Source organism: Pelmatolapia mariae, linkage group LG9 (assembly GCF_036321145.2).
Source record: "Pelmatolapia mariae isolate MD_Pm_ZW linkage group LG9, Pm_UMD_F_2, whole genome shotgun sequence".
NCBI lineage: Eukaryota > Metazoa > Chordata > Actinopteri > Cichliformes > Cichlidae > Pelmatolapia > Pelmatolapia mariae.
The window spans coordinates 3730001-3740810 of NC_086235.1; the positions used below are offsets into that span (position 1 = coordinate 3730001).

General features: G+C 44.9%; 1 long non-coding RNA gene across 1 annotated transcript in view; it reads left to right on the forward strand.

Annotated features, from left to right (window-relative positions):
* Positions 1-4371, forward strand: part of LOC134634813 (uncharacterized) — a 22308-nt gene extending 17937 nt beyond the window's left edge. Inside the window, exons 3-4 of the long non-coding RNA XR_010573802.1 lie at positions 1-758; positions 1088-4371. The exon at positions 1-758 is cut by the window's left edge and continues 679 nt beyond it. This is a non-coding gene — a long non-coding RNA (uncharacterized LOC134634813). The remainder of the gene's footprint in view (positions 759-1087) is intronic.
* Positions 4372-10810: the final 6439 nt, after the last annotated feature.

Consider the following 10810-nt stretch of genomic DNA (forward strand, 5'->3'; position numbering starts at 1 on the left):
GAAAGTCTTTTACCCAGGTTGGAAGCTTAAAAAGACACCAACTGATCCACAGTGCAGTTAAAGCGTACAGCTGTGACTTCTGCGGACAGGCTTTTCACCGTCCTGAAAGCTTAAAAAGACACCAACTCATACACAGTGGAGTTAAAAAGTACAGCTGTGAGTTGTGTGGAAAGTCTTTTACTTTATATCAAAATTTCAAAAGACACCAACTCATCCACAGTGGAGTCAAAGAATACAGCTGTGAGTTGTGTGGAAAGACTTTTACCCATGCTGGAAGCTTAAAAACACACCAACTCATCCACAGTGGAGTTAAAGCGTACAGCTGTGAATTGTGTGGGAAGACTTTCACCCAGGCTGGAAGCTTAAAAACACACCAACTCATCCACAGTGCAGTTAAAGCGTACAGCTGTGATCAGTGTGATAAAGCTTTTACTCAAAGTATCCACTTACAGCGTCATCAAGTGACCCACTCCGGATTTAAGGCGTACAGCTGTCACATTTGTGGAAAAACTTTCCGCTGGCTAGTTAGCCGAGACATTCACCTACGCATTCACACAAAAAAGGATGTTTGCTGCTGTGATCAGTGTGGAAAAATTTTTGTGAGATACAAAAACTTAGAGAAGCACATGTTTACCCACACTGGGAAGAGACCTTATAAATGTGAACTGTGTGAGAAGACTTTTAAATCTCCACTTAACCTCAAATCACACCAAAAGATTCACACTAGAGAGAAACTCTACAAGTGCAGTTACTGTGAGGTATGTATTTTTCTTTTTACAGTTTTACAATTTTATATGAATGAAGTTTAATTTCAAAGCTTAAATGAGACATGAAAACTTAATGTACAGAATATTGCAGGTTGGGGTTAGTTTCTTGTGGCATGCAGAGTAGAGCATCCAGGGGTTTAACCAATAAGTAGATTACCTACAAATTAAGAGTCATTGTAACCCAGTAAGCTGAGTGTTATAATGTAAATAGTAAAATTTAATTGGATGCTGGCACAGATGCTCTTTATTTGAGGCGGTGTTCAAGATAAAAATGTTGAAGGAATTCCCTGACCTTCATTGTCCTTTATGTCTTTGTTTAGAAGCAGAGCGACACAGATGGATCCAGTTCTCAACCCTGTCGTCACTGTGGTGGTGGGAAAGAGTTACTGTGTGACCTTTGTGGAAAGACGTTCAATCAGCAAGAGAGCCTAAAACGACATCATTGTAGACACACTGGAGACAAAATGAACTACTGCAAACAATGTGGGAGAGGCTTCACCACACCAAGTGAATTAAGACAACATGAACTCTGTCACAGTGAGGTTAAAAAGCAAGTCTGTGACCAGTGTGGGTCATCCTTCATCACTGCAGATCATCTTGAAGTGCATAAACGATCCCACGCTGTAAATAAACAGTTTCACTGTTACCAATGTGCAAAAACATTCACTTCATTATCTGCTCTGTGCAAACATCAGCGTGATCATGCAGAACTGAAATCACTGGATCATAATGAATCTGAAGAGACAGAAAGATCCTCTTCTGGTTTTAGGATCAGACTTAAAAACCTTGAGATCAAGCTCCACAGAGTTCAGATGGAGTCCACTGTAAAGAGTGTCAGCTGATGTCACACTTGGATCTGATTTCTCGACTTTCTGGGATTTAGAAAGTTCGAAAGATATTGATAAGATCATTAAGTTTTTTTTTTTCCTTTAGGGAATTTTACAATGATATAGTAGTCATTTCTCCAAGGTGGCGCCTGTGTGTGTGGCTTAACTTTATTTAAATATATTTGCGTATATATTTTGCAAAGTACGAGACTTAGAATCAAAGTCCGAGTCACAAAGTCTCAAAATCCCCCCCCAAAAAACCCATGTCTCCCCTCCATCCCCCAAAAACCCTAGACAAGTTAACAGGATAAACTCCTGAAAATAATCCCTCTGGCTTTGTGTAAGCTCCCAGCACTCCTAACCCCGATAGGGACTCCCCTCTATCCCCCAAACCTTGTGTGTGATAACAGGGAAACCCATGAAAAACCTTAGGACCCCTCTTCTCACATCCAGTGCACAGCCTAAATTGTCCGTCTTACTCGCCCCGTCTCAGCTCCCGAATGATTCTTGCCTATTTTCGAAACTTTGCGCCCGAGACCAACTCCACCTCCGAGGTGTGCCTAACTTTGCCGGCTGCCAATCACATATCAAATAGGCGGCTCCCACGGCACCCCGGATAGCCAATTGGCTACCGGTCCGATTTACCTTAATAATAATAATAATAATAATGGATTGGATTTATATAGCGCTTTTCAAGGCACCCAAAGCGCTTTACAATACCACTATTCATTCACTCTCACATTCATACACTGGTGGAGGCAAGCTACAGTTGTAGCCACAGCTGCCCTGGGGCAGACTGACAGAAGCAAGGCTGCCATATCGCGCCATCGGCCCCTCTGGCCAACACCAGTAGGCGGTAGGGCAAAGTGTCTTGCCCAAGGACACAACGACCAGGACAGAGAGCCCAGGGATCGAACCAGCGACCTTCCGGTTACAGACCACCTTCTCTGGCATAGGTTCAAAGGCCGGCTCTCACTCAGGATAAATAATCTAACATTTAGGCTTAAATTTAACTCTTCTTTTGTTTTTTTTCCTCCCAAAAAAGAAAAAAAAAGACCTTTCTTTCTTTTCTTAAACAACATGGATGCCATACCTGCCAACCTGACCCTGCTCTCCCAGACCCCTGTAACCAGCTACAGAGGTTCCGCGACGCCAGCGCAAGTCACACGAATGCATCTTTGCAGGTTTCAGCCAGCACCCGCTAAACCCTTGGAAGAGCAATTCCGTCTCAGCTCCGGCACATTTTGAGGCTACGCCTGCAGCCTCAGAGAGAGCGAGCTCTATTTCTACCAACTAAAAGCCGGTGAAGGTTTTTGCTCTCTAACACCTCAGATTGCCTTTACATTGTCTGACTGGGCTGTTTTGAGCCTCATTGCGACACCCGAAGTGCAGAAGAGCCTGTGGGAGACGAGCTGGAACCGCAGTCGCAATCGCGAATCAGGGATCAATACTCGCAGACGTATCCGTCCTTCAAACAGGCCCACACGTATCCGCCCTTCAAACAAGAGCAGCAACGGCCTTTAAACTTGGCAGGCTTTAAATGGCAGCAATATTGATGCAGACACTAATGTTGCAATTATAAATTACCCTTTAAATACCATTTTCTCACAATGTGACGTGACACTGGGTGACAGGTTGATTTCTCAAGCCAGCGCAACTCATCCATATAGGGCCATAATCGACACATAATTAAATTACTCAGAAGAAAGTCTGAAAACTCAACTTAGCGCAGGTCTTTTTTACAAAGATACTGCTGGCGCCCATGACTCTCATGTTGTTAATAACGGCCCTAGCAGAGGAATAGTCAGGAGAGCTGTGTATAGCAAACTTTCATGAGTTTCATGTTATGGGCCCATTGCACTCTGACATTTTTTCTGTGATAGATTATTGCTCAATGTGGATTTGAGGGTTAAGCTCACGAGAGCCAATGACGCTTTTAGTCTTATGGCGCCTCAAAATGCCAATTACTGTCTGAATAGTCTAGGCACATCCATGTTTGTGAGAACATTGTGCGCGTAGGTCACGCATCCGCTCTCATGCATGCCAATGCATTATATCTGATCTCACGGATTAATGTAAAAACATTTTCAATACCCGAGAATTCTCGGATATCACATCATGAGAACCTGTTTCTGGGTTCACTGCCCAGATATTTTGTCATAGGCATGGTTAACCACGAAGCTTTTACAGAGCGATATGATTTATGCCCTTTCAGTTTCCAGTATAACAATTTAGAGTTTTTGGCTTTGTGTCATGAGAGTAAACAAATACCAGCCAAAGCTTTTCAACCCAATTTTGTTGAGAATTAGTCCGTCAGAGAGTTTTACAGCTTGTACACAGCTACCGGGAGAAACCTGAAAGATCTATCCTTGAGCATTGACAGACAGGAATTTCAAGAAGGATATACTCTGAAGGACTCATATTGAAAACAAACAGATGACAGCTAAGCGTTATCACGATAATAAATAGCAACTTGAGACTTGAAATGCGCTTCAGAGTCCCGCTGCCTCACACAACAACGCTGATCGTTTATGCTTGTTACTTATGATGATGTACTTGCTTTATGTAGCTCTAATCAAAAGAAAAATGATACCATGGTGTCGTGTTTTGTAAAACGATTTATCAGATGTGTATTAACATGTAAAGCTAGCAATTTTAATTAAACTTCGTATTCTCTGAAAGCTTTTAATGATTGTCACTTGTGTTAAAAAATTTTTTTAGTAAAGGTTTTTGGGAAAAAAAGTGTGTAATGTGTTTTTGTTTTGTTCAATAAAACATGAGAGATAATTAACTTAAAAAATAAAACATGTTTTATTTGTTTTTTGATTACATTTGATTACATCAGAAATTTAACCAAGTGGGTAATAAGGCAATTGTCTTGCTTTTCTTCTTTTTTTTTTCTTCTTATCAATAACATCTTCCTCTGATGATGCCTGGTATTCTCGTGTTTCTCGTGAATGTTTAAGCTCTGCTATTTCCCTTCTAGCCGATATGTTACCGATTGTGGAAAGGGGAATTTTAGTTCTGCCAAGGTTCGTGCAAGCCAAGTCTAGCCTGTTGGTTTGACGCTTGTCAGAGGGCCCGCTAAAAATTTCATCAAGTCGAGCATATGACTTCCTGGTATAGGCTTTTGTCTATGTCATTAACTGAATAAAATCGGGTGAGCTTTCATCTAAAATAATGTTACGAATTTTTGGTGAACTAGTGGTTAGTGTTTTCAACAAAGCAAAGTTTCTTCTCAATCTTACAGACATTTTTTCTCTTATTTTTTTCGGGGCAAGAAAACGCAAAGCTGTTGTCCCGGTAGTATCCCTGATCTCAGTCTGAGCTGCTCTGGACAGGTTGGGGTTAGATCTATCAATGAATATCCGTGTGGCTTCTTCAAAACTCTCCAAGAAGAACTGCAGACGTCCTGCACAAATTTGTCTAGCTAATGTATGACTTGTAATTTATCACGGGGGGTTTTAAATAACACCATACAAGTACTGTTCAGACTGATCGTTCTGCTGTGTTTACCTTGCAGAAACACATTCTGAGTCAACATCAGGACACTCATATTTTTATGGTGTCTGTACTGTGTGAAAATCCGGACTGGATGATTTGATGCTTGAAAAATAACATCATCCAGTACAATAAGATGACTCTGGTGTGAGGGAAACAAACTCTCATCTTCAAAAGAATCAGGAACACTTCCATGAATTTAATGCTTTTATTTTGCTCTTGAAGATCAGAATATAGAGGCTGAAAGGATGTATAAGCCCACACAACATTTTCAACAAGCTTATTCAAAGCATGTACACAGTTTTCCAATACAGATTTGACAAAAGAAGTTTTTCCTGAGCCACTAGGCCCGACAACCATACAGGAAAATAGGACTTGAAGTCTGTGATCAAACTCGATTAAAGCAGACTGAAACATTTTTTTTAATTAAATAAAAATAAATTAATAAATAAAAGAAAAGAAATAATCAATAACCAAAAGGTAAAGTCACACCTCCTGGCAGGTTGTCATAAACAACCTGGAATTTTTTGGGGAATGATGAATTTTTCAGTGAGAACCCTGCTTTATCACATGCAATGCCATGCTGAGGGGCCTCAAGTGTAGACCCTGCTTGACAGTTATCAATGTAATTGTCAACAAGGTTCTTTACGGATTCAATGTCTCGCAGACATCATGTGTTTGTGTGATCCCTTTTGCTTTCAAAACCACTTTACAGTTTTTGGTCATTTACCCATAACTTTTATGTCCAGCTGCAACAAACTCTGTAATGAAATCATCCTGATCTAACTCATTTGTGAGATCGCCTAAATATCTACCTGATTCTAGTTCAGATTCATTTTGTTTAGTGAGATAAACAATGCTATCAGTGTCATAGTAAATAGCTCTTTCCTGTAACTCATCCAAGTAGCTGTAGAGTTTCTTACGCCCATATGAAGTAGTGAAGGCTGCAATGAAGACGTTATCTGTCGAGTTTGGGAGTGGGGTAAAAAGGTCACCATAACACCATTGAATAAGAGCCACATCATCACTGACAAAAGCGAAATAGCTGACTTTGTATTTTGGAGAAAACATGAGGTTAAAGAATTCCTCTGGGTCACTTACCAGTTTGCTCTGTGTGGGATTATTTCTCTGCCCAAATTGACCCCAAAAGGAGTTTCACTAGCAGGGACCACTCCCTTGGTAACGATGAGCAATGAGGGATGAAGAAGTGTTTGATTAGTGCTGCGGTTTGGGGAAGGCCTTGAAGGGGACTGGCGACGGCTCTCGGGCCGGGCAGAACCCCCTGTACTAACAAGAAATAAAGGGAGGAAAGGAAGAGAGGAGAGGACAGGAGAAGAGAAGAGAGAGAAAAAAGGGGGGGCAGGGGGGGGGCATGAAAATGAGAACAGCGGGTATTGGAGAAGGGGGCTTTTATAGGCTGAGGCCAGAGGGGGCGTGAAGGAGGAGTGGTCCCGCTCCTGAAATTCCGATGATATCTCCACTTCACTAGCAGGGACCACTCCCTTGGTAACGATGAGCAATGAGGGATGAGGAAGTGTGATTAGTGCTGTGGTTTGGGGAAGTCCTTGAAGGGGACTGCCGACGGCTCTCGGGCCGGGCAGAACCCCCAAAGATGGCATCCCCTGCAGGAGCAAGACTGGGCATAACGGAGGTTTTAGAGAATGTTGTGAATGTATACCAGGTAGGCTTGTAATGACCATCGACCCAGGAGCTTGATTAAGTGGTCAGGGATTCCTTTGCGGGAGGCAGAAGTCGTGGCGCCGATGCGGAAGGAATGGCCAGAGAAGAGATTTGGAGGAATCCCAGAAGACGAGAGCACTTGGTGGAAGTGTGACAGGAACCATGTCCTGGTTGGAGCGTGGCCGGATTCGGTGATGAACAGAGGATCTGAAGGTGAGGCGTGCTGAGATTTTCTGAGGTCAAGGTAATGGGGTAGTGATTCGAAGTGACTTAAACGTGAGTTTATTTTGAAGTAGCATATAGGCGTGGGGATGCCCAATTGATTGGTTTTGCTTCGTTTAAGGGTGAAAATGAGGCAGTCTTTGGAGACTGGGTGGATGTCATTCATGCACGGGTGAAGAGTCGGGTGGAACTTCGAAGATGAGGTGAATTCAGAACAGCATAAGAAGCCGAAGAAGGCGAGCAGGAACATGGCTTCGAGTGTGCATGCCAGGAAGTAGTCGCTATACTTCCGGAGGGTAGAGATGCAGCGATGTAGAAGATCTGAAGTTAGGGGTAAGCGGTGTAGGGTCGTGGCAGGTGACTGGCGCTGAAAACCTTTGAATAGTAGTGATATCTGGGATGACATAATGGTTGGGCATGGTGAACCTGTGAGCAGTTTGGCAAAGAAGTTAATGCCGCTGAGGTATGTCTTTATGGTGGGAATTTTGATGCTCAGGAACCGGAAAGCATGAGATATGAAGCTGGAAACCGTTGCGATGTCGAATGACGGGAAGGGCAGGTTGAAGTTATGATGGAATGAACGGAACGAGTTCCAAGTGGTCCAATAGGAGGACAATGTGCTTGCTGCAAGGCTATTTACGATCGCTTCTTGGGAGATGCTGATGAGTTCTGCGATGCTGGGGTTTAGGTCTCGAACGTCGTGGCTGAAAATGGAAGAACTGGGGCCAAGGCTCTGAATGTCTGGAGGGAGAAACGAGAACAGGAGTCAGCAATGGAAATGAAGCGGCCTGGAATGAGTTCTGCTATGATTAGGAACTGATGGGTGACTGATAGCCACATGAGGCGCCACATGAAGGGCATGATGGAAGGAGAATTGCTTCGGCTTTTGTTGATAATGTTGACCGAGCAGCTGTCGTTTGGAGCAAGTGAGAGCGAGGAGAAAGTTTTGGAGGAGAAGGGTGAAGCGATTGAGTTTTTTGATGGGCAGGGAGGCCTGGAAACGTTCAGCGTTGAGGGTTATCCCGAGGGACTCCAGGGGTGTTGAGGATCCCTCTGCTTCTCTTCCAACAAAGGGACGCCGAGTTCGGAGAAGACTGACCTCGAAGTTGATAATCCGTGAGCTGGTGGTGACGTGGGAGGGGAGATGACTAGGAAGTCATCGAGGAGGTGAACCATCTAGTATCCTTCTGTCTGTTTGCGAGTGCAAGCAACTGATGGCTGGGCGACGATCCCTGGGTGGAAGCCTTCTCAGAAACCTTTTACTAAGAAGTTGATATGGTCTGGGTCAGGGTGATTTATTTATTTATTCATTGTTTTTGTCACGGTCCTGGGTCGGTGATCCAGTGTTTTTGGTTGTTGTGCTTTTTACTTTTGATTTTTGTATTATGACTGTGTTTTGGTTTCCCGAGGTTTAGTTGTGTTCCCTCTGTTGGTGTTATTCCTGCCTGTGTGTCCCCTTTTGTGTAGTAAGGTCTCTGTGTTTAGTTCGCGGTTTTGAGTGTGTGTCTTCACGTGTGTTTTGAGTTTCCTGTTTTACCTTGCAGGTCACTGTCTGTTGTCAGTGCATTCTGTTTACGTTTCCCCTGTCTCGTCAGCCTAATTTCTCCCAGCTGTGTCTCCCTCCTGCTTCCCATTCGTTGATTGTCCTGTGAGTATATAAGCCCTGTGTTTTCTCCTGCTGTTTGCTGGTCCGTCTGTGTTTTCTCCCCGAGTCTCTCTGTGTTCCTCCGTGCTTTTTGTGCCTCCGCTCTCCGTCTCCTTGCGTTCAGGTTTGTTGGTTAATTCTTAGTTTTTTCCAGTTTAGGTTTTCTCTGTTATGTTCTCACCACCCTCGCCTTTCGTCATTTGTTCTTCTCTACAATAAAGCTCACTCATATCATTAAAGTCAGTGCCTGCGTTTGGGTCCTTACCTCACCTCCACACGTCTGCCCTCGCAGCCGTGACAGTTTTTTTTTTTTTTAAGCCGTCTTCTAGTGCCGGAATGTGGATGGGTGTGGAGGCTGACGGAGCTAGTCATGGCTTGGTGGGGTTGTGGGGGCATGCGCGGCGGGATTGGCCGCCGCCGCAAAAGGAGCAGCAGTGAAGATAGTGGCATTGAGACAAGGAACAGCTGGAGTCGTGAGTTATTGCAAATGGTACGGCCTCCGAGGTGCATGATGGGCCTGCCCCACCTGTCTGAACCGTGAGGCAAAGGCATGCTGGGGGTGGAGATTGTGGGTTTAGAAGGCTCTGGTACGGGAGCTGGGGTCAAGCGGGAGAGAACAGAAGGACGGCGCAAGGGCTGTGGATCGTTTAGAGCCGGGACTATGCAGGCGGAAGCGGGATGTGACGGGGCACCGCACAACATGCAGGAGAGAGAAGAACGGGCGGCGAAGATGTGGCAATAGATTTCCTGATCGAGACTGCCCCAGAAGGTGTCTTGGTTAAACTGCTGGAGGCGAGCAGCTGCCTGGGAAGCAAACTGCATGTGGTACTGATGGAATCCGGTGCCGCCAAATCGTAATGCGAGGTTGAGAATAATGGTCAGATAGGAGTCGAACTCTTGTCTTTGGGAGGGAAAAGCGGTGCAGAGGACGTCTCTGTATAACGAGAAGGCCAGAGCAAACTCGACCGGTGTGAGCTCTTTCGACCGAGAAGGGGCCGTGCCACGTATAATAATGGAACCATCGTGGCCATCAATCACCCTAGGAAGAGCAGGTTGTGTGAGAGGAGGAAGAATGAGCTCAGCTAAATTTACATATTTACCGGCGATGATTTGCTGGCGAAGGTTGGCAGATACAGGAGAAGGCTTTGGGGCCGGTGGGTTGGGAGGAGGAATGAAAACGAAACGAAAACTGGGCAGTGTTAGCGTGGAGAAATGGAGCCTGGGCAAAAAAGCTGGGCCGGGTACAGCTCTGAACGTCACCGATGGGAGGAGGAAAGGCTACTGGGTTGGAGGGATGAACGATCGGATGGCTGGTTGCAGGAATGTTAGCTGGAATATTGTGGGAAGGAGCGAAGGTGAGAGGACCTGGCAACCCTGTGCCGAGGTTAGCTGTGGCGTTTAACAGAGGACGAATGAGTGGCTGAGAACCTAGCATCCCAGTGCTGAGGTTGCCTGTAGTGTTTAGCAGAGGAGGAAAAGGTGGCTGAAAACCTGGTATCCCGGTGCCGAGGTTGGAGGCAGAGTTTAGCAATGGAGGAATATGTGGCTGAGGGCCTGGCAACTCGGTGCCTAGAGTGTTTGTTGGGACGAGCTGCGAAGGAGGGATTGGGGCACGCAGAACTTGCAACCCTAGACGAGTGTGCCGCTGAGTGGGAGGAGCAACTGAGGAGGAAGCATGCAGAGTAAATGTGGTGGCGAGCTGCGGCTGTAGCTGGCTGGGTGAGGCTGAGAGGAGCGAGGACGCATTGTTAATGGAGGCGCTACCTTCGTTTGTGCCCGGAAGAAGATTAACAGTGTTCAGTGAACAAGAGCGGGAGCTAGTGCTGGGCGATATGGAAAAAATATTTATCACGATATGAATTATTTTATATCACGATAACGATATAAATCACGATATACCACCTGACCTGTGGTCATCTGGAAAGTATGCAGTCTTTAAACAGCGAGTGGAGAGGGTGCAGTCTTTGTTTTGAATTACCGTAAAGCATGTCGCAAATCCGGGTGCACGTAAAGCAGCACCATGTTGCAAAACCACAAGACAGAGTTTCTTTGCGAAAAATATCATTTTTTAATACTTTATTTTCTCTTGTTAAGAGTATGTATAGTGAGAAGACAACACTAATATATTTGCACAGGCTATTTAACCCTTTAAGACCTACCATAGAACC